The sequence below is a fragment of the Schistocerca serialis genome, chromosome 2 (genome assembly GCF_023864345.2).
Source record: "Schistocerca serialis cubense isolate TAMUIC-IGC-003099 chromosome 2, iqSchSeri2.2, whole genome shotgun sequence".
Lineage (NCBI taxonomy): Eukaryota > Metazoa > Arthropoda > Insecta > Orthoptera > Acrididae > Schistocerca > Schistocerca serialis.
The window spans coordinates 1,051,280,852-1,051,305,422 of NC_064639.1; positions in this window are offsets into that span (position 1 = coordinate 1,051,280,852).

Below are 24,571 nucleotides of genomic sequence, written 5' to 3' on the forward strand. Positions count from 1 at the left end.
GAAAGACACCTCTACACCGTAACACCACTTCCTCCATACTTCACTGTTCTCTAGGCATCCACCAAATCCAAACCATTCCACAGAGTATAGCGTGACTCATGACTGCAAATCACCCGTTTCCAGTCACACACTGCCCAGTGGCGCCTCTCTTTAAGTCACCTAAAATTTCACTTAGCGCCGACTACACAAATTTGTAGCTTATGAGGAGCTCCTCGACCATTGTAGACCATTCTTTTCGGACTCCGTATGCTCACCCATTGTGCTAGTTGGACTGCTGGTTGCATTTCCTTCGGCTGATGCGGGTTTTTACAACCCCCACCCCTGTCCCTCAGTACATGACGTGCGCCAGATCTTGATTTAGCTGTGATTGTTCCTTCGCGTTTCCACTTCACTGTCAGGTCACCAATAGTCGACTTGGGAGCTTTAGAAGGGTTGAAATGTCTCTAATGGACTTTTTTCTCAGGTGACATTCAATGACTGGACCACGTTCGAAGTCAGTGAGCTCTCCCGAACGATCCGTGCTGCTGTTACAGCTTCCCTACTGACATCATTATACTCCCCACCTTCTTTTGTACTGGCGGATCTGTCGCTCTTTACATCTAGTGGCCGATTCTACATTACACATGCGTGTCCGGATACTTTTGTTCAGATGATGTATATACTTTCTGGGCTGGACCAAAAGTGACACACGCGATCTGGATGAGCCAAACATCTTTTAAGTTGAAACTTCCTGGCAGATTAAAACTGTGTGCCCGACCGAGACTCGAACTCGGGACCTTTGCCTTTCGCGGGCAAGTGCTCTACCATCTGAGCTACCGAAGCACGACTCACGCCCGGTACTCACAGCTTTACTTCTGCCAGTACCTCGTCTCCTACCTTCCAAACTTTACAGAAGCTCTCCTGCGAACCTTGCAGAACTAGCACTCCTGAAAGAAAGGATATTGCGGAGACATGGCTTAGCCACAGCCTGGGGGATGTTTCCAGAATGAGATTTTCACTCTGCAGCGGAGTGTGCGCTGATATGAAACTTCCTGACATCCCCCAGGCTATGGCTAAGCCATGTCTCCGCAATATCCTTTCTTTCAGGAGTGCTAGTTCTGCAAGGTTCGCAGGAGAGCTTCTGTAAAGTTTGGAAGGTAGGAGACGAGGTACTGGCAGAAGTAAAGCTGTGAGTACCGGGCGTCAGTCGTGCTTCGGTAGCTCAGATGGTAGAGCACTTGCCCACGAAAGGCAAAGGTCCCGAGTTCGAGTCTCGGTCGGGCACACAGTTTTAATCTGCCAGGAAGTTTCATATCAGCGCACACTCCGCTGCAGAGTGAAAATCTCATTCTGCAAACATCCCCCAGGCTGTGGCTAAGCCATGTCTCCGCAATATCCTTTCTTTCAGGAGTGCTAGTTCTGCAAGGTTCGCAGGAGAGCTTCTGTAAAGTTTGGAAGGTAGGAGACGAGGTACTGGCAGAAGTAAAGCTGTGAGTACCGGGCGTCAGTCGTGCTTCGGTAGCTCAGATGGTAGAGCACTTGCCCGCGAAAGGCAAAGGTCCCGAGTTCGAGTCTCGGTCGAGCACACAGTTTTAATCTGCCAGGAAGTTTCATATCAGCGCACACTCCGCTGCAGAGTGAAAATCTCATTCTAGATCTTTTAAGTTGACACGTAAATTCTCTGTTTGTCCTTTCCGTATTAGCTTGACATTTGTGTGGTTCTTCCAAACCACGAAAAAAAGTACGCGAAAGAACTTGCCCCCCTTCTAACAGCCGTGTACGGCAAGCCTCTAGAGTTACGGAAGGTTCCAAATGATTGCAAAAGAGCACAGGTAGTCCCAGTTTTCGAGAAGAGTCGTCGAAGAGATGCGCAAAACTGTAGGCCTATATCTCTGACATCGATCTGTTGTAGAATTTTAGAACACGTTTTTTTGCTAGCGTATCATGTCATTTCTGGGAACCCAAAATCTGCTCTGTAGGAATCAACATGGATTCCGAAAACAGCGATCGTGTGAGACCCAACTCGCTTTATTTGTTCATGAGACCCAGAAAATATTATATACAAGCCCCCAGGTAGATGCCATTTTCCTTGACTTCCGCAAGGCGTTCGATACAGTTCCGCACTGTCACCTGATAAACAAAAGTAAGAGCCTACGGAATATCAGACAAGCTGTGTGGCTGGATTGAAGAGCTTTTAGCAAACAGGACACAGCAAGTTGTTCTCAATGGAGAGACGTCTACGGACTTTAAAGTAACCTCTGACGTGCCACAGGAGAGTGTTATGGGACCATTGCCTAGTAGATAGTGTCGGAAATTCCATGCGGCTATTCGCGGATGATGCTGTAGTATACAGAGAAGTTGCAGCATTAGAAAATTGCAGCGAAATGCAGGAAGATCTGCAGCGGATAGGCACTTAGTGCAGGGAGTGGCAACTGACCCTATAACATAAACAAATGTAATGTATTGCGAATACATAGAAAGAAGGATCCTTTATTGTATGATTATGTGATAGCGGAACAAACACTGGTAGCAGTTACTTCTGTAAAATATCTGGGAGTATGCGTACGGAACGATTTGAAGTGGAATGATCATATAAAATTAATTGATGGTAAGGCGGGTGCCAGGTTGACATTCATTGGGAGAGTCCTTAGAAAATGTAGTCCATCAACAAAGGAGGTGGCTTACAAAATACTCGTTCGACCTATACTTGAGTATTGCTCATCAGTGTGGGATCCATACCAGGTCGGGTTGACAGAGGAGATAGAGAAGATCCAAAGAAGAACGGCGCGTTTTGTCACAGAGTTATTTGGTAAGCGTGATAGCGTTACGGAGATGTTTAATAAACTCAAGTGGCAGACTCTGCAAGAGAGGCGCTCTGCATCGCAGTGTAGCTTGCTGTCCAGGTTTCGAGGGGGTGCGTTGCTAGATGAGGTATCGAATATATTGCTTCCCCCTACTTACACCTCCCGAGGAGATGACGAATGTAAAATTAGAGAGATTCGAGCGCGCACGGAGGCTTTCCGACAGTCGTTCTTCCCGCGAACCATACGTGACGGGAAGATGAAAGGGAGGTAATGACAGTGGCACGTAAAGTGCCCTCCGCCACACACCGTTGGGTGGCTTGCTGAGTATAAATGTAGATGTAGATGTAGAAGTTCAATATCTGGCGTATTTGGACTGTAACCGTGATGAAGAATGAACTGGCTTCACGAGAAGAAAAGGAAACCCTTACACAGACTTACGGTCCGAAGATACCTGTCGATGGTAGATGCCGAAATACTGCTTGCAGTATGATTAGTACTCGAACCGATCTTAAGGCTGCTTCACTTGGCTGAATGCAGAGATTTTACTGCGAAATTGTACCATATTTTTATGTTGTTGTTCTGATGGGTATTTTCCAGACGTAAAGAGACGACTCGAAGGCCCGCATCCGTCGGGATGTAACCGCGTTTGTCGATCGGGGGATTCCCTCTTTGGCAAGCCTCTGGCTGTGGACTCACCAAGCCGCGGTCGCTTCCTTGCTCTGGTCTCTACAACACTTCTCCCTACTCTTCCGCCTTTACACATTTAGACCACGCAGTCACTTCGGATGTTATCATCCTGCCATTGGATTCCCGCATCGCTACTTCTTCCTGAATGTGATGCTATACTGTTACTGTTAGTCAGTTGTGCCGGCCCAGGTGGCCGAGCGGTTCTAGGCGCTTCAGTCCTGAACTGCGCGACTGCTACGGTCGCAGATTCGAATCCTGCCTCGGGAATGGAGTGTGTGATGTCCTTAGGTTAGTTACCTTTAACTACTTCTAAGTTCTAGGGGACTGATGACCTCAGGTGTTATGTCCCAAAGTGCTCAGAGCCATTTGAACCATTTTAGAGCCATTTGTTAGTCAGTTGTTGCTTAGGACCTTTACCAGATGCTGCGAAAGGAGAACTTACTTTCATAAAATCCCCTTGAAAAAACCTGACATCCTGGATGTTTGTTAAAACTAAAACAATAAAAAGAATTTGTTTGACGCATCCCACCGTCTCTTGTAGTGAAGCGAACAGCAGGCTGACACGCTTGTAAGCGATATTTTGCGTTCCGCTGGGACCTCATTATATTATAGGCCGCTATAAGACAAAATGAAAATGAAAGCCCCAAAACTACCGGCATAAAGGTAGTATGTATTTTGATATTTTACACAACAGGGCTGTTTCGGCTTATTGCTATTAACAAGTGACCTGCGGAAATAACATTGATAATACTATCTATTATATGTTCACATTTGCATTGGTACCTACGTCTAGTTGGAAGTGACGACCATATTGCATCTATAAAACTGTGTTTCTGTCAAGTTAGTATTTTTTTTTTTTTTTTTGGTAGTCACGATTGTTAAAGAAACGTTTTTGAGAGATATTTTGACAGTTCTTTACTACGTTGCTTGTAAAGCTATACAGCTTACCAGAAATGATGTTACATTTGATGGTTATTATTTTCCTTTGAATTTCATCCACAGTCTAACATAACAGTGGCGACATTACGTCTCGCTTTTGTTACCACCAGCGATAACTGCGTCCCAATCGGCCAACATGCAACATTTTTGAATACGATATCGGAAAATTGAGGATGCAAACGTTTATATTAATTTGTTCCATAGTTTTTATATTAGGGACGGTATTTAGGGCCACAAAATGAACAATATCACATATTCTATGCTGGATACAACAGCATATAGTATGCCTATTCAAAGATTTGTTTAAAACTTAATTTTAAATACAAAACATGATATCGGATCCTATGGAGCATAAATATGTCACGTTCAGAGCCAGTGACATACATTGACTACTTTTATATAATGTTCTGGACAAAGTCAACGACCCCCGCATTCGCTGTAGATCGTGTGATTCTACGAACAATATGTTCTGAAGAAGACGGTTTTAAAACCTTCGAAATTATGGTCAAGGTTTAATAAACCTGTGTTTTGCAATTGGTTGGTTATTATTGTTAATCCAGTGAAGTTCTCGAATGCACAGTTTCTGAATTGCAGCCACGTTCAAAATCTCAAAATTCTAACATTTACATTCCTTACTGCCACCAGTCCTCTCAGCTACAACTACACTACTGGCCATTAAAATTGCTACACCAAGAAGAAATGCAGATGATAAACGGGTATTCATTGGACAAATATATTATACTAGAACTGACATGCGATTACATTTTCACGCAATTTGGGTGCATAGACCCTGAGAAATCAGTACCCAGATCAACCACCTCCGGCCGTAATAACGGCCTTGATACGCCTGGGCATTGAGTCAAACAGAGCTTGGATGGCGTGTACAGGTACAGCTGCCCATGCAGCTTCAACACGACACCACAATTCATCAAGAGTAGTGACGCGTATTGTGACGAGCCACTTGCTCGGCCACCATTGACCAGAAATTTTCAATTGGAGAGAGATCTGGAGAATGTGTTGGCGAGGGCAGCAGTCGAACATTTTCTGTATCCAGAAAGGCCCGTAGAGGACCTGCAACATGTGGTCGTGCATTATCCTGCTGAAATGTAGGGTTTCGCAGGGATCGAATGAAGGGTAGAGACACGGGTCGTAACACATCTGAAATAAAGCGTCCACTGTTCAAAGTGCCGTCAATGCGAACAAGAGATGACCGAGACGTGTAACCAATGGCACCCCATACCATCACACCGGGTGATACAGCAGTATGGCGATGACGAATACACGCTTCTAATGTGCGTTCGCCGCGATGTCACCAAACACGGATGTGACCATCATGATGCTGTAAACAGAACCTGGATTCATCAGAAAAAATGACGTTTTGCCATTCGTGCACCCAGGTTCGTCGTTGAGTACACCATCGCAGGCGCTCCTGTCTGTGATGCAGCGTCAAGGGTAACCGCAGCCACGGTCTCCGAGCTGATAGTCCATGCTGCTGCAAACGTCGTCCAACTGTTCGTCCAGATGGTTGTTGTCTTGCAAACGTCCCCATCTGTTGACTCAGGGATCGGGACGTGGCTGCGCGATCCGTTACAGACATGCGGATAAGATGCCTGTCATCTCGACTGCTAGTGATACGAGGCCTGCGTTCCGTGTTACCCTCCTGAACCCACCGATTCCATATTCTGCTAATAGTCATTGGATGTCGACCAACACGAGCAGGAAATGTCGCGATACGATAAACCGCAATCGCGATAGGCTACAATCCGACCTTTATCAAAGTCGGAAACTTGATGGTACGCATTTCTACTCCTTACACGAGGCATCACAACAACGTTTCACCAGGCAAAGCCGGTCAACTTCTGTTTGCGTATGAGAAATCGGTTGGAAACTTTCCTCATGTCAGCACATTGTAGGTGTCACCACCGGCGCCAACCTTGTGTGAATGCTCTGAAAAGCTGATCATTTGCATATTACAGCATCTTATTCCTGTCGGTTAAATTTCGCGTCTGTAGCACGTCATCTTCGTGGTGTAGCAATTTTAATGGCCAGTAGTCTATTTTCCGTCTCCCTCTATCTCCATTGCTCTCTACTCGACAGTTTGTTGCTGTTAACAAATGGCAAACTTGCGTTTCAAATGGAAAAAATCGCCTGTATCTGGAGTCCTTTACAGGTGGCTGAAAGCGGAAAAAAATCCTATGTTTTGGGGGCAACCTGCTCTCTCTCTATAGGGTCAAGTACTGTGTATAGGTGTAACAGTCATCCGGTTTGTGCATTTCGTTACAGTAAACTTGGGAAGCGATCTCTACTTAGGGTCAGAACGGTTCCGCTAACCTTCCGCGAGCGCATTGTGTCCGAAGGTGCTGGGATCTTCTTCCGGCCTCGCGCTTCTCACTTGAAAAAAATGGCTCTGAGCACTGTGGCACTTAACTGCTGAGGCCATCAGTCTCCTAGAACTACTTAAACCTAACTAACCTAAGGACATCACACACATCCATGGCCGAGGCAGGATTTGAACCTGCGACCGTAGCGGTCGCACGGTTCCAGACTGTAGCGCCTAGAACCGCTCGGCCACTCAGGCCAGCTTCTCAATTGAGCTCACGGAATGTAAGCGTCCAGGGCCGCACAGCCAAGCTGGTGCTCTCCATAAGGACTCAGAGGCTACTACTAACTGGAACTTGAAGTAAAATAAATGAAACGTAATACTCTGTACTGTAACTCCTATGAAGTGAGACTGGACATCATTCATCCCAGTTCGGTACAACTTCATGGCGCTGGGGCAAAATAGCAGTCTCTGATTCTCATTTTCTGAGGGATTTGTACGTGGAGTTACTATTAGGATTTATCGCTACTTGGCACAGTATTACTATAGTCATGCTTCGCCATACTGAGAGTTTGATAAAATTTCCAGTTCCTCGAGACATATTAACGAGGCTGTGGAGTTCATACTCGACAGATGGCCTGTTGCAGGGGGTGCCAGTGGACTGCTGAGAAAACAGCCAACTGCCGGTGGCGCCCGACCTCATATAGGATAAGCGCAACACAACAGCTTCTTAGTTACTGTTTCTTGCGGAGGTCTGCGCGGCCGCGCGACGCAGCTGCTGATGTAAGATCCCAGAGCAGAACAGTTGACAGACGCAGCTGGTGCGGAGACAGTGCGAGACCACCCAGCGGCGGTGACGCAAGGCCGCCGTTGTCGCCGGCACTTCCGACGCGATTCCGCGAACCGCGTGGGTGGGGTGCTACGCGTCGCGACCTCTCTGTCTTCACATCGTTAGGAACCGCGCCGCTTATTAGTCACTTTTTAAACGACTGCCATTAATTATTTTCACGTCTTGTTATCCACCAATAGTACTTCTTCTGATAACGTAGACTCGTGGCTCGTGCCTCGTTACCGCTGACCGGCACCTGTAAAGAAATATGACATCAGACAATGGATTTGCTAGCGACAGTCTAACGACCTGTGCGTGCAGTATTATCTGATGAACACAGTATGTTCAGTTAACATATTCTTCGTGTATTCCTTGAAAGGAGAAAATATAAAAATGCAATAAATGAAGCAGGAGGCAAAAAGGAATACAAATGTCTCAAAAATGAGATCGACAGGAAGTACAAAATGGCTAAACAGGCATGGCTAGAGGACAAATGTAAGGATGTACAGGCTTATCTCACTAAAGGTAGGATAGATACTGCCTACAGGAAAATTAAAGAGACGTTTGGAGAAAAGAGAACCACTTGCATGAATATCAAGAGCTCAGATGGAAACCCAGTTCTAACCAAAGAAGGGAAAGCAGAAAGGTGGAAGGAGTATATACAGGGTCTATACAAGGGCGATGTACTTGAGGGCAATGTATAGAAATGGAAGAGGATGTAGATGAGAATGAAATGGGAGATATGATACTGCGTGAACAGTTTGACAGAGCACTGAAAGACCTGAGTCGAAACAAGGCGCCGGGAGTAGACAACATTCCATTAGAACTACTGACAGTCTTGTGAGAGCCAGTCCTGACAAAACTCTACCATCTGGTGAGCAAAATGTATGAGACAGGCGAAATACCCTCAGACTTCAAGAAGAATATAATAATTCCAATCTCAAAGAAAGCAGGCGTTGACAGATGTGAAAATTACCGAACTATCAGTTTAATAAGTCAGGGCTGCGAACTAATAACGCGAATTCTTTACAGACGAATGGAACAACTGGTAGAATTTAGTATTGGAGGGCAGCGTGGAGGGTAAAAATCGTAGAGGGAGAGGAAGAGATGAATACAGTAAGCATATTCAGAAGGATGTAGGCTGCAGTACGTACTGGGAGATGAAGAAGCTTGCACAGGATAGAGTAGCATGGAGAGCTGCATCAAACCAGTCTCAGGACTGAAGACCACAACGACAACAACAACTTCTTCGTGTCTGTAACGGAACTGGGCACGGTGCCTTCTGCATTGACGTAAGAATGTAGTTTATGTTGAATTCCTTAGGGCTGGAACAAATTTATCATTTGCACTCAAGTCTTTGTAGGCAAATTCCACAATGCCATGATAATTTTTATTTACATTTTTCGTCGTTTCGTTGTTTACGATTATTTAGACACAAGTTATTCACCTACGAGCAAAATTATACTCGTATAACTCTTCACTTTGAATGTAACAATAATAATTACTCTGCACACAATGATTCCATATTAGATTGTTCATATTTAATTTATTTAATGTAAAAAGCGAAAGGTAATACAGAAGTCTAAAAAGTGAGTAACTGAAAATCCAAAATGGCTATAGGAGAACTACCCGACTGTCAAAGCTTCCAAGACTGGGGAAAGATACACGCCGCCCATAGAAAAATTAGAGAAACTTGTGGAGAAAGAGTAACAGCTGTATGAACATCAAGTGCTCTGACAACAAGCCAACGATGTACTTGAGGGCAATGTATAGAAATGGAAGAGGATGTAGATGAGAATGAAATGGGAGATATGATACTGCGTGAACAGTTTGACAGAGCACTGAAAGACCTGAGTCGAAACAAGGCCCCGGGAGTAGAACAACGAAGCGAGAGCTGAAATGTGGAAGGAATACACTGTCGAAAAAATAAATAAACACGCGGAAAGACAACTTCGATTTTGATCCAATGACGACATATGCCACCTGGGGGATAGTAGATGTTCTGACAATGGTTTCAACGTCGTCTGCCAACAGGTAGCGTAGTGGCATAGCTACCAGAGCGCCATCTGTGTCTACGCTTTAATAGGGAATGCTCACAGCCAGAAGGCTCAGCGTGGCGCAAACATGTGAAGAAAGCAGGTAATCATGTCTCGGAGACGCACTCCTGCTTCCTTCAGCCAACTACTAGGTGTACAGGTATGAAACGAGCGTTAAGATACAAATGTGTCGATAGGGAACATTTGTTGTGAACGAGCCTTAATTTTTATTTTGTTTGGTTGGTATGACATCTGTCAAAGATACTTAGTATACATCAAGTCATGGAACAAACAACATCATATGTTTTCATCGCCTTAACAATGTCGAATTTTGCGCCAGAAAGTGATGATTTGCGTAAAGCATTAATTTTTTGTTTTCATTTGAAAAAAGTGCTGCAGAGTCGCATCAAATGCTTGTCGAGGCATATGGTGATCATGCTCTATCCGAAGCAACATGAAAAAGATGGTTTCAACGGTTCAGAAATAATGATTTTGATGTAAGAAATTAAGAACGTGGAAGACTACCAAAAAAGTTCGAAGACGCCGAATTGCAAGCAATATTGGATGAAGATGATACTTTGAGTCAGAAGCAAATGGCACCAATGCTAAATGTTGCACAACAAACGATTTCTGACCGTTTGAAAGCTATGGGAAAGATCCAAAAGTGCGGAAAATGGGTGCCACATGAACTGAATGAAAGACAGATGGAAAATCGAAAAACCATTTATCAAATTTTGATTCAAAGACATGAAAGAAAATCAATTTTGCATCGAATTGTTACTGGTGATGAAAAATGGATTTATTTTAAGAACCCTAAGCGCGAGAAATCATGGGTTAATCCGGGACAACCATCAACATCGACTACAAAACCAGATCGATTCGGCAAGAAGACAATGCTCTGTGTTTGGTGGGATCAGAAAAGTGTGGTGTATCATGAGCTTCTAAAACCCGGTGAAACTGTGAATACTAATCGCTACAGACAACAAATGATCAATTTGAACTATGCATTGATCGTAAAAAGACCAGAATGGGCCAGAAGACATGGCAAAGTAATTTTTTTACACGACAATGCACCTGCACACAAAGCAAAACTGGTTCACGGTACAATCAAAACACTTGGTTGGGAGCTGCTACCCCACCCGCCGTGTTCACCAGACTTGGCCCCTTCCGACTACCATTTGTTTTCATCAATGGGACACGCATTGGCTGAGGAACACTTCGATTCCTACGAAAAAGTCGAAACTTGGGTGTCTGATTGGTTTGCTTCAAAAGACGAACATTTCTATTGGCATGGTGCCCACAAATTGCCAGAAAGGTGGTCAAAATGTATAGAAAGCAATGGTCAGTACTTTGAATAAAATGTTTTTACTTTTCAATTCAAAATTAGTGTTTCATCTTCACAAAAAAACGCTCATTTCATACCGGTACATCTGGCAAGTGAGTTTGAAAGGGGTGAAATTGTGGCCTTCCAAGTATGGGATCCCTATCATATAGGACTGACGGATGACATCGAAAAAGATCTAACAGGTAGCCTACTGCTCGTTCTGTATTATCGCGAAACAGGCAAGAGAATGTCACGAATATGGTAAGCGAGCTGGCGTGGCAGTCATTAAAAAAAAGACGTTTTTCGTTGTCAGAATCTTTTCGCGACATTTCAATGAACAATTTTCTCCTCGGAATGGGAAAATATTTTGTTGGCACCCACTTACATAGGGATAACGTAATAAAATAAAATAAATTATAGCTCGCACGTAAAAATTTAAGTTTTTCCCGGAGCCTTTTCGGGCCAGGAATCGAACCTGGGCCCTTAGGCTTGACAGTCTGTCGCGCTGACCACTCAGCTACCGGGGGTGGACAATTGTGAACTGCGAAGTAGTCGTGTAGAGGTAGATGTAGACCCAACCAACATCGGATGTTCCTTGTGACTGCGGTGATATGGTGGTAACAGATTATCCTCGTAAGGGGCAAACCGAAACAGGAGCATACTGTCGAAATCTCCCAACGAAGTTACGGGAGGGTGTCAAAACAAAGCATCGACAGACGCTGTCGTAGAAGTTTTTCCCTCCACGACATTCCCACAGCACATTCTGCACACGACACAGTCGCACACGCCGCCTTCTGTAGCTATCAAATTTTTGTTCCCTCTCCCTCCCACCTCTCCCCGTATCCTCCCGACATGGCGTCCAGTGACTGGTCCCTCTTTCCTCAGATGAAGAAGCCGTTGTATGGCAGGCATTTCCAGACGGCGAGGTGCTTTTTGAAGCGAAACTTTTCCTGAGCAGCCGAATGGAGACTTTCATAACCAAGGTTCCCTCCAAGTCACCCTTTCTGCCAAAGGAGTATCGTATTGCAAATGGTTCAAATGGCTCTGAGCACTGTGGGACTTAACATCTGAGGTCATCAGTCGCCTAGAACTTAGAACTACTTAAACCTAACTAACCTAAGGACATCAAACACATCCATGCCCGAGGCAGGATTCGAACCTGCGACCGTAGCGGTCACGCGGTTCCAGACTGAAGCGCCTAGAACCGCTCGGCCACACCGGCCGGCTATCGAACTGCAGGGTGAATATGTAGAGAAGGACAATCACAATCAACAAGTTTCATGAGCGCAGCTTGATGCTTTCGAGGTGATAAAGATGTTGTTGTGGCATTGTGCAAATATCGCGGTGGCACGCCACAGTTGGCAACGCGCACCGATATCACGGACATTAACGATATCTCGCTGTGATACACGACGACGAATGGGAGAGGCTGAAGAAGACATGCCCTCTCTCTCTCAGTACAGCAATGGCCTCACACCGAGGTCAATACAGAGCCGAGCTTAGAAGCGCTCTGCCTAGAAGCGCTCTGCCCGAGTTCGTGATTTCAGTTGAAGCAGTCAACGTCATCGAGTAGACTAAAGAATAATACCAGTCTCAGATGGAAATGTACTTTTGTAAATGTTGAGCATTGCACTTCAGAAGAATAGTTTGTTAATTAATGCGTTAAGTGATGCTTTAATAGTCAGCGACAACTGTAAATTATCAAGCAGTCCTGTGGCAAAGGATTGTATCAAGTTAAAGAAATCTCTTGATCATTCATGTTATAAAGTGAACTAATACTTCATATGTTGTAGTTCGATGGGTCCTCTCCCAGAGCAATCAAGGAGCTAACAGTAATTGCCGGACGACTGTAGTTTCGTTTGGTCACAGTAGTTACGACTGTACCCCCTTTTAGTTGATCACCTCAAGAGGTCTGTGTGAAATGCGGATGAGAAGACGGTATAAACTACCTCCTTTCTGTTTCATTTAAGAGGTTCAAGAGATGTGGAGACCAAAATGGATCCGATAAACTTCTTATGAACGCCTCACCTAGTCAATTGGTGCTCCTAAGCCGAGCTTTACAGAGCAGTAGATAGCGCTTCCGCTTTGGTCCTTCGTTACCCACAGATTTCGATCAAAATAATAACATTAAATAAGTTGGAATCTAACATGACCACGGCTCTATGTCATTACGGATTGAGCCCTAGCTCAGGTGGAAAATGATTTGCAGACAAATCAGCTGAAACTCTTATTAAGTAGTCATTTCAGCACTTACGTCGACTAACTAAGGGAAACAGAGAAGTACGAGGGCTGGAACTTTAATAGTGGCAACTATTTATTTACAGCTCGTACGAAATAGATACGTGTTTCGAAGTCTTACTGACATTCAAAGTAGTCACCAGCATTGTGTATAACCCGTTGCCAGCGATGTGGAAGTCGTAGGATACTCTTAGCAGTGCCAGTTGTGTTGACGGTTCGAGCGGCGCGGTCTATATTGCCCGACGAATTTCTAGCAGTTCTGAAGCGAATTCCGTGAAGTGTTTCAAGCAGTTAAGAAATCGATTTGAACTCACGAAGGCTTAAGTCAGGTGAGTGCAGTTTGTGGTACAGCACTTAGTTGCCCCATCAGTCAAACAGATCAGTAACAGCTTGCACTGTACGTGCTTGAGCAAATGTCCTGCAAAATGATGGTCAGATCCTGCTGAAAGTGTCATCACTTCTGTCTCTAAGCTGGTCGCAGGTTCTGTTCGAAAAATAAACAGCATGCAAACAGTATCCTACGACTTTCACATCGCTGACAGCGGGTTATACACCATGCTGGTGACTTCTTTGAATGTCAGTAAGACTTTGAAACGCGTATCTATTTTGTACGAGCTGTAAAAAAATAGTTGTCACTATTAAAGTTCCAACCCTCGTATTTAAATCAGCATAGCCGTCACTCCTTCCGAATATGAGTCCATCGCAAATTTACATCGAAGCAACCTCTTACTGTCACGCCAAGAGTTCTTATTTCAGCTTACAGCTACTCTGCAATAGAATTTCTGCCGTGCCGGTCTGAAACTTTGTTTTATTGACCAGCAGCAGTCGTATCAAACGTAAGTACCAAGATATCATTCGCTCATTATGTTTTTAATATCTGCGTTACTCAACGCAGGTTAAGTTAAAAATAGTATTAATTGCCTCTGCTACGCTGCGCTGATTGACATTCACTTAGAACTGGTATCTCGAACTCAGGATTTGATTAAAGATTTGGTAAAAAAAAAATATTCTCTTCAAGAGTATTTTTCTCACACTCCATCCGCAAGTGCAAAGAGAAGAAACCTTGACTGAGACAGAATTTTTGCCATACCGGCCTGGAACTTCGTTTTATTAAACTACTATAAGTCGTATCAAACATAAGTATCAAGATCACATTCGCTCATTAAGTTTTTAATATGTGTTACTCAACGTAAATTAATTTAAAAATGGCGTTGATTGCCTCTGCTTCACTGCAGTGATTGACACTCTCTTGCCGCTGATGTCTCGAACTCAGGATTTGATTCGACGTTTGTTGAAAGGGCATTTGCTTGAACAGTATTTTTCGCACAGTCCATCTGCCAGTGCAGGGAGAAGAAGTCTTGTCATACGGCACAATAGAATGTTCTCTCCAATGTGCAGTTTACACTATTAGCAGTTATGGATGTCTGAACCAAACGAAGTTTCAAGGCGTTTGCTTTAATAAAAATATTAGATCAATAGTTCACATCATCATCCATCAGAAAATCATACAACGGTATGCGTCTTTGTACTTGTCAAAAATGCCGACTTGACATTTCTTTACAGCTTTTGAAGGGAACTGCTTTTACTGTTTCTAAAGTATGTAATTGAGCACTGGATTCGACTACGTTCAGTAAAGTTTTTAAGGTGCTTCATTTGAGTTGTACAGTATCCAATGTATGTACTTCTTCTGAATATGCTAGTGAATGAAATATTGATAAAATATAAGTTATCTTCAGACGATAGGGCCAATGGACTTGCCGCAGTGGTAACACCAGTTCTCGTCAGATCACCCAAGTTAAGCGCTGTCGGGCTGGGCTAGCACTTGGATGGATGACCATCCGGTCTGCGGAGCGCCATTACGTAGCGGGGTGCACTTCAGCCCTTGTGAAGCAAACTGAGGAGCTACTTGATTGAGAAGTAGCGGCTCCGGTCTCGTAAACTGACATACGGCCGGGAGAGCGGTGCTGTGACTACATGCCCCTCCGTATCCACATCCAGTGACGCCAACGTGCTGAGGATGACACGGCGGTCGGCCTTCCAAGGCCTGTTCGGATGGAGTTTTAGTTTTTCAGACGATAGGAAGTAGTACTATGTCAAGCACGCGAAACGTTTTAATGTGATGTGTATTGGTGTTCCGTTCATAGTAGTACTCGTGTCTCGAACGTTATATCAACGTGACACCTCTCATTCACCGACTGAAGCTACAACACCTTCATGAAGGGTATAAAATTCTCCAGATAGAATTTTGTCCCTGGTTGAAATTAGACAAGCTATGGGCCTTAGTTTTAAATCAAGCAGCCCCATCTCTTCTTCAGTACAAGCTCCATAACACATGTCGGTGCTAATCCGTGATCTTAGACGGTTGTCTAATGTAACGACTCGACTGTACTTGGATACGTGTAAGCAATTGGACGTGGTGACCGTTTTTTAACTCGAAACATCTGAGTCCATATAGCCTCTGATGTCGTCTCGAGAGTTAGAGGATAAAACTTTAGACAGAGAAATACTCTTTGGACCACAGCCCGATGCCCACCAAGGACGCAAGTATCGGCCGTGGAAGCCTGCGTTGGGTAGGCTCAAAATGAGCTGATGGAGAATGCGAAAAAGTGGCATTTCCCAAGGGAGTGTGCTGTCTCCGATACTGTTTAATGTGTGTACAATGATCAACCATTCAGCAATGGAACTCGATCCTTCATCTATGCAAATGACACAGCTGTCGTTGCTCAAGGAGCGACATTAGATGAAGTAGAATCCAAGCTAACATCTGCTCTCGACGAACTTGATATCTAATATGACAACAACCACTCGATCACAATCCGCATACAGCTCAAGTGTGTGCATCCCACATACGTAATGAGGAGGAAAGAAGGCTAAACACCACCTGGAAAGTGCGCAGTTTAAATCACTCTCTTCACCGCAAATACCTGTGGTTAAAGCTGAACCGCGTTTTAGCTTAAAAAAAATCCTGTACAAACTTTAGGAAGAAGGTCTGCATCTTCCGCATACTGACAAACACCACATAGGGAGCGCAGCCCACCATCCTCACAACATCCGCTCTTGCTCTTTGTTTCTCTGCTGCTGAGGACGCTGCTCCAATCTGGAGGAACTAACCACGTTGAAGTGGTTCTTCACTAGACAGGCAACATCAACTCCACCGAATAAGATCCTTCCACTCATGGGAGTAGCACCTGCAGATCTAAGAAGACTGGTAGCAGCACAGACTGATCAGAAAGAGCAAGAAACAGATCCAAAGTATCCATTGGAGATCAAGCTTACCCATCACGATTTAAATCAAGAAAAATCTTTCTTCTTGTAACAGCACCAATTCCAGCGGCAGCACAAGCTCGCCGAACTGACCTGTGCAGAACAATGTCCCTTGGAGGATTATGGTCAGCAAAAGAGAAACTCCATATGGCTGTCATTTGCAATACGGGACTTGGAAGACTCCCAGTAGATTGAGAACTGTATTGGCAAGGTGGACGTTTAATCTGTTAGTGGGGTATCACTGATGAACTTTGTGAATGTGGAGCAAGGCAGGACTCTAAACAGCTGTTGGTTTGCAGTTTTTACTTAATCGTAGCAGAAGTATCAAGATACTGTACACAACAACAAGCTACAAACTATGTATTAATACAACTGTAACACACATTACATAGCTAGGAAATTTTAGACGGAAAGCTGACCACATCTAACACATTTGGGGTGGACTTCACAGATATTCACAGAACATCTATAGTCTCCCAAGGTGTTCTGTTTTTTCTTAACACGAGTGTACTTTAACACCAAACAACCTTCTAGATAAATATCAGTCTGGTTTCCGAAATACCGCAGCACGACGATTGCTCTTATAAAAGTGACTGACGAATGAAAACAAGCTATGGACAAACAAAAGACTATTGTGATATGTTTCTTGGATTTAAGCAAACTTTTCGAGACAGTCGACTTTGATATTCTACTTGCTAGATTCAAAAGTCTAAATTTTTGTTAAAGTGCTGTACAGTGGTTCCATTTTTAACTTACAACCCGCCAACAGTATGTAATAATCGGAACAAAGCGGGCACAGTGGAGAAACGCAGTACCAGGGGTCCCTCAAGGATCAGTACTGGGCCCATTACTTTCCTCATTATACAGGTATGTTAATGATGTGTAGACTATTACCTCCCATTGCAGATATCATTTACACGCTGAGGACCTTCAATTCACCTAAGCGCAGGCCCAATAAACTTGGGCACAGCCATCCAGCGCGTAAATGTGTTATTAGAGTGCAAAACCTAGGTTTGAAACTTAACCCTTCTAAACAGGAAGGAATCTTCGTCGCTCATAAAAGACTTGTTACCATGCAGTTCAGAGTCTAGTCCACCTGTAATCCTAAACAGCACAGAAATAACCTTTTCTTCTTTTGCAAATAACTAGGGTATTATTGCAGACCGCGACTTAGACTGGACTGAACACACAACTGTAGTGTGTAAGACGGTGTTAGCGTCACGTGATTCGCTACAGGAACATAAAAAATTACTTCCTTTCTAGCTTAAGAAGAAGCTCGAAGAAACACTAATACTCCTCATATTTACCATGGTGATGCTATACTCCAGACTTCAGGCCGACTGGAATTGAGAATGAATGTTTGTTTGGGATACAGTTGTGTTGTACGCTATTTCGAACATGTCACTTCTGCCTATGAGCAGTTATCAAGGCTATATGCCAGTAAGTGTAGAATTTATCATAGCCTATGTTTGCCCTATACTCTTCTCAATCACTACACTGTCCCTTACTTATCTTCAACCCTTATACTACTATCTGAATAGCACAGCAGAAACATTCGTTCTCAAGAAAATAAAATCCTCTCTGTACCACTACACAACACTGCCATGTTCTCTCTATCATTTTCTGTACCAGGAACCCAGCTTTGAAACAATCTTCCTCAAAATATTAGAGAAATTATAATCCTTTCAAATCTCAAACCACGGCTTATGGCCCCTCCCTTCTATCACAGTAGCACTCTCTTCCACACACTTGTTTTGTAACTCTCTCTCGTCAGTCCTCCCTTTCCCGGTTTTTCCTTCCCCCTTGTCTACATAGTTCTCTGTGTACTTTCCTAACAGCCATTGTTACTTTCATTTCAATCGTCTCCGCTTTCGTTATCGATTCCACCGCCTATAATATCGAACAATTCGTCAGATGTGTCAAATTAATCAATATTATTCTTAATGCCTCCATTGTTTTATTGTTATTAGTTTTACTATTGTTATTATTAATGCCAGTTATCACTTTTATTAATAGTGTAATTATTGTTGAAATTGTTAGGTAACAACTAATCGATTTCGTGATGTACACTACTGCCCATTAAGATTGCTTCACCACGAAGGTGACGTGCTACAGACGCGAAATTTAACAGACAGGAAGAAGATGCTGTGATATGCAAAAGATTAGCTTTTCAGAGTATTCACACAAGGTTGTCGCCGGTGGCGACACCCACAACGTGCTGACATGAGGAAAGTTTTCAACCGATTTCTCATACACAAACAGCAGTTGACCGACGTTTCCTGGTGAAAAGTTGTTGTGATGCCTCGTGTATGGAGGAGAAATGCGTACCATCACTTTTCCGACTTTGATAACGGTCGGATTGTAGCCTATCGCGATCGCGGTTTATCGTATCGCCACATTGCTGCTCGCGTTGGTCTAGATCCAAGGGCTGTTAGCAGAATATGGAATCCGTGGGTTCAGGAGGGTCATACCGAACGCCGTGCTGGATCCAAACGGCCTCGCATCACTAGCAGTCGAGATGACAGGCATCTTATCCGCATGACTGTAACGGATCGTGCAGCCACGTCTCTACCGCTGAGTCAACAGATGGGGACGTTTGCAAGACAACAACCATCTGCACGAACGGTTCGACGACGTTTGCAGCAGTATGGACTATCAGCTCGGAGACCATAGCTGCGGTTACCCTTGACGTTGCATCACAGACAGGAGCGCTTGCGATGGTGTACTCAACGACGAACGTGGGTGCACGTATGGAAAAACGTCATTTTTTCGGATGAATCCAGGTTCTGTTTACAGCATCATGATGGTCGCATCCGTGTTTGGAGACATCGCGGTGAACGCACATTGGATGCCTGTAATCGTCATCGCCATACTGGCGTATCACCCGGCGTGATGGTATGGGGTGCCATTGGTTACACGTGTCGGTCACCTCTTGTTCGCACTGACGGCACTTTGAACAGTGGACGTTACATTTCAGATGTGTTACGACCCGTGTCTCTACCCTTCATCCGATCCTGCGAAACCCTACATTTCAGCAGGATAATGCACGACCGCATGTTGCAGGTCCTGTACGGGCCTTTCTGGATACAGAAAATGTTCGATTGCTGCCCTGGCCAGCACATTCTCGAGATCTCTCACCAATTGAAAACGTCTGGTCAATGGCGGCCGAGCAACCGTCTCGTCACAATACGCCAGTCGCTACTCTTGATGAACTGTGGTATCGTGTTGAAGCTGCATGGGCAGCTGTACCTGTACACGCCATCCACGCTCTGTTTGACTTAATGCCCAGGCGTATCAAGGCCGTTATTACGGCCAGAATTGGTAGGTCTGGGTACTGATTTCTCAGGATCTATGCACCCAAATTGCGTGAATATGTAATCACATGCCAGTTCTAGTGTAATATATTTGTTCAATGAATACCAGTTTATCATCTGCATTTCTTCTTGGTGTAGCAATTTTAATGGCCAGTAGTGTATATCTGCAGACTGAAACGACGAATGAAAATTTGTACGAAAGTGGAGGTTCTCGTGCTCACTAGGCAAATGTGCTAACCGCTACGCCACCCAAGCACCCCTGTCTCCTCAATAGAAATTGCAATTCATTTCCGTGCATTCCCTTCGCCTGGGTTTCAGGCGGGATTCCTTATTTTGCTCGGTGCTGAGATGCTGTTGCAGAACTTTTGGAGAGTCGCTGCAATGGCGTTAGAGTCTAGAAACAAAAATGTGCTGAGGCGTGAATGAGAATTTGGACTGAGGAGGGAGGCGCGCTAGGTTAGTCCGTGCAGTTGTGCAAAGCCAATATGCCAGGTTGGCTAAGGATAAGCACACCTGCTTAGAAATCAGGAGTCCTGGATTTGAATACTGGCCTTAGTTAATTTTCGTTGCTTGCTCCTGTCTGCAAATGTACATCATAGATGTCTGGGAATTGAAAAGATTTCTGGAACCGTATCGTTTCATTTAATCAGTATCATTCTTAATGTCTCGATAATTTTATGATTATTATTAGTGTTACTACAGGGTGCGACACGTAAAACCGGTCCGTCGTACGTAAAGATAATATTTCAGTGCATGCGTGCGTGCCCGTCTAACAATAATGGAAAACGAGAAACGTCGTTCAAACATATGCTAGGGTACGTGGTAGACTGCGTGTGGATTTTCTGTTGAGGAATTTATGTACCCAGACAGGTGGAACAATGCCTCGTCACTCTTGACGAGGCTTAGCGGTCCAAGACACCACTGGCAACATTTCTCAAAAGTCGTGAACAGAAACGTACTCTCTTCTGCAGGTCAGGCTCCTTCTGATCTTGCGCAACGCTTATCCGGTACGGTTTTAACTTAAGTCCCTTTAAAACACGTCGGCAACTTCTTTCACTCGCATGAACCTGTTGACTCAATCTCCTTGTTGGCTTACGAGGTCATGTCATTACGTCCTGAACTTGCCTCTTTAATTCAGGTGTGCGGGTGGTCTGTTCCTGGGAGCATTCTGAAACAAACTGCACGCCGCCATTTTTCAATCAATACCTATATGGTGATTTTTGCTGGCACAAAACATCCTGGAAAAATCTCCAGAAACAAATTCTGTGTTTTTACAAAAGACCAAGTGCGAACGGACGCTTCAACAATGGAAACACACTCGAGTAACGAACACGGCATTACCACACATTCACACTGACCCGGCTTCACACAACGAGGCTTTCTTCTCAACTGCTTTGGATTCAGGTTCCACTGGCTGCGGCTGCAGCTGCCGTACACAACAACCAACATCCGCGCAGTGTCGGAACGTCAGAGGAAATGGTTAGCTCGCGCGCATCATAACACAAGAACTGACAAGAGTATATACACTGACGAGCCGAAGAAACTGGTAAACCTGCCTAATATCGTAAGGGCCCTCGCGAGCTCGCAGAAATGCCGCAACACGACGTGGCATGGACTCCACGAATGTCTGAAGCAGTGCTGGAGGCAATTGACACCATAAATCCTGCGGGGCAGCCCATAAATCCATAAGTGTACGAGGGGGTGGAGATCTCTTCTGAATAGCGCGTTGAAAGACATCCCAGATATGCTTAATAATATTTATGTCTGGGGAGTTTGGCAGTCAGCAAAAGTGTTTAAACTCGGAAGAGTGTTCCTGAAGCCACTCTGTTGCAATTCTGGACGTGCGGGGAGTCGCATTGTCCTGCTGGAATTACCCAACTTTGTCGGAATGCACAATGGACATGAATGGATGCAGGTGATCAGACAGGATGCTTACGTACGTGTCATCTGGCAGAGTCGTACTTAGACGTATCAAGGGACCCGTATCACTCCAACTGCACACGCCCCAAACCATTATATAGCCTCCACAAGCTTGAACGGTCCCCTGCTGACATGCTGGGTCCGTGGATTCACGAGGTTGTGTGCTTATCCGTACACGTCCATCCGCACTTAACAATCTGAAACGAGACTCGTCCGATCAGGCAACATGTTTCCAATCATCAGCAGTCCAATGTCGGTGTTGACTGGTCTAGGCGAGGCGTAAAGCTTTGTGTCGTCCAGTCATCAAGGGTACACGAGTGGGCTTTCGGCTCCAAAGGCCCTTATCGATGATGTTTCGTTGAATGGTTCGCACACTGACACTTTTTGACGGCCCAGCATTGAAATCAGCACCAGTTTGCAGAAGGGTTGCACTTCTGTAACGTTGAGCGATTCTCTTCAGGAGTCATCGTTGGTCCCGTCTTCTTGCAGGATGTTTTTCCGGCCTCAGCGATAACGGATGTTTGATGGTTTACCGGATTCCTGATATTCACGCTACACCTGTGAAATGGTCGTACGGGAAAATCCCACTTCATCGCGACCTCGGAGATGCTGTGTCACTTCGTTCGTGCGCCGACTATAACACCACGTTCAAACTCACTTAAATCTCGATAACCTGCCATTGCTCGCCAGACACTTGTTGTCTTAAATAGACGTTGCCCACCGCAGCGCCGTATTCTGCCTGTTTACATATCTCTGTATTTGAATACGCATGCCTACAAAAAAATGGTTCAGATGGCTCTGAGCACTATGGGACTTAACTTCTGAGGTCATCAGTCCCCTAGAACATAGAACTACTTAAATCTAACTAACCTAAGGACATCACACACATCCATGCCCGAGGCAGGATTCGAGCCTGCGACCGTAGCGGTCGCGCGGTTCCAGACTGTAGCGCCTAGAACCGCTCGGCCACTCCTGCCGGCCGCATGCCTACACCAGCTTCTTTTGCGCTTGAGTGTATGAATGTCGTCAAATGTGCTCACATGTGTGCGGAAGTGGGCGGAGGACAATTTCAGCACCTACTGTGAATGTGAGTAATCGCATTCAATACATACGTCGATTTTATGTTCACGTGCTGACTACTCGTCGATTTCCGTGCAGCGCCCTGTATTACTATTATTACCAGCTATTAAGTTTTGTTTATGATGCATATTACTATTATTGTGATTGTTATGTAATGTTATTTGTACGAGGGCCACTCCAAAAGAAATGCACAATTTTTTAAAAAATCCATCTTTTATTTTATACGTTTGAAAGTTTTACAGTGTGTAGATACATCCTTTAGAAACAATATTTTCATTTCTCGACATAATTTCCAGCCCTCTCAACTGTCTTACGCCATCTTGGAACCAGCGCCTGTATACATGCACGGTAAAATTCTGGACCAACCTGTTGGAGCCACTGTTTGGCAGCCCGCACAAGGTAGTCATCATCTTCGAACCTTGTTCCACGAAGAAAGTCTTTCAGTTCCCCGAAGATATTATAGTCACATGGAGCCAGGTCAGGACTGTAGGGAGCTGTTTCAGTGTTGTCCGTCCGAGTTTTGTGATCGCTTCCATGGTTTTTTGATTGACATGTGGCCGGGCATTGTCGTGCAACAGCAAAACATCCTGCTTTTGCTGATGTGGTCGAACACGACTCAGCCGAGATTGAAGTTTCTTCAGTGTTGTCACATATGCATCAGAATTTATGGTGGTTCCACTTGGCACCATGTCCACAAACAAGAGTCCTTTGGAATCGAAAAGCACTGTAGCCATAACTTTTCCAGCAGAAGGTGTGGTTTTGAATTTTTTTTCATGGGTGAAGTTTCATGATACCACTCCATTGATTGCCTCTTCGTCTCTGGTGAAAAATGATGGAGCCATGTTTCATCACCTGTCACAATTCTTCCAAGAAATTCATCTCCACCATACTCGTACTGTTTCAAAAGTCCGCTGCACACACCTTTTTTTTTTTTTTTTCTTTGTGAGCCACTGTCAAGACTGTCAAGATCGTGGGAATCCACCTGGCACAAGCCTTTTTTTAACGCCAACACTTCCTTCCCTACCCCAACGTAGCGTGACAATTCGTTCACTGTGATGCGTCTGTCAGCAGTTACCAATTCGTTAACTCTCTGCACATTGTCTGGAGTGTGTGCAGTACGAGGCCTGCCGCTGAGAGGACAATCCCCAATATTGCCGTGCCCGCTTTCATCACGTAACCTGCATGCCCACCGACTAACTGTACTGCGATCGACAGCAGCATCTCCATACACCTTTTTCAACCTCTTGTGGATGTTTCCCACTGTCTCGTTTTCAAAGCACAACAATTCTATGACTTTACGTTGCTCCTGACGAACGTCAAGTGTAGCAGCCATCTTGAAGACATGGTGTGACGGCACCACTCACGGAAGCAGGTTGAACCAAGTTTGAAAACAAGCGGGAAGGATGTATCTACACACTGCAAAGCTTTCACACATGCAGAATGAAAGCTGTATTTTTACAAAAATAGTGTGCTTTTCTTTCGGAGTGACCCTCGTATGTGTTGCTCCTGGTCAGATGTAAGAGAGGGCCTAAGTCCATAATCTTCAAGTTAAATAAGCAATAAATAAATGTAGTGTCACCGCCAGACACGACGCTTGCTAGGTGGTAGCCTTTAAATCGGCCGCGGTCCGTTAGTATACGTCGGACCCGCGTGTCGCCACTATCAGTGATTGCAGACCGAGCGCCGCCACACGGCAGGTCTAGAGAGACTTCCTAGCACTCGGCCCAGTTGTACAACCGACTTTGCTAGCGACGGTTCACTGACAAAATACGTTCTCATTTTCCGAGACGATAGTTAGCTTAGCCTTCAGCTACGTCATTTGCTACGACCTAGCAAA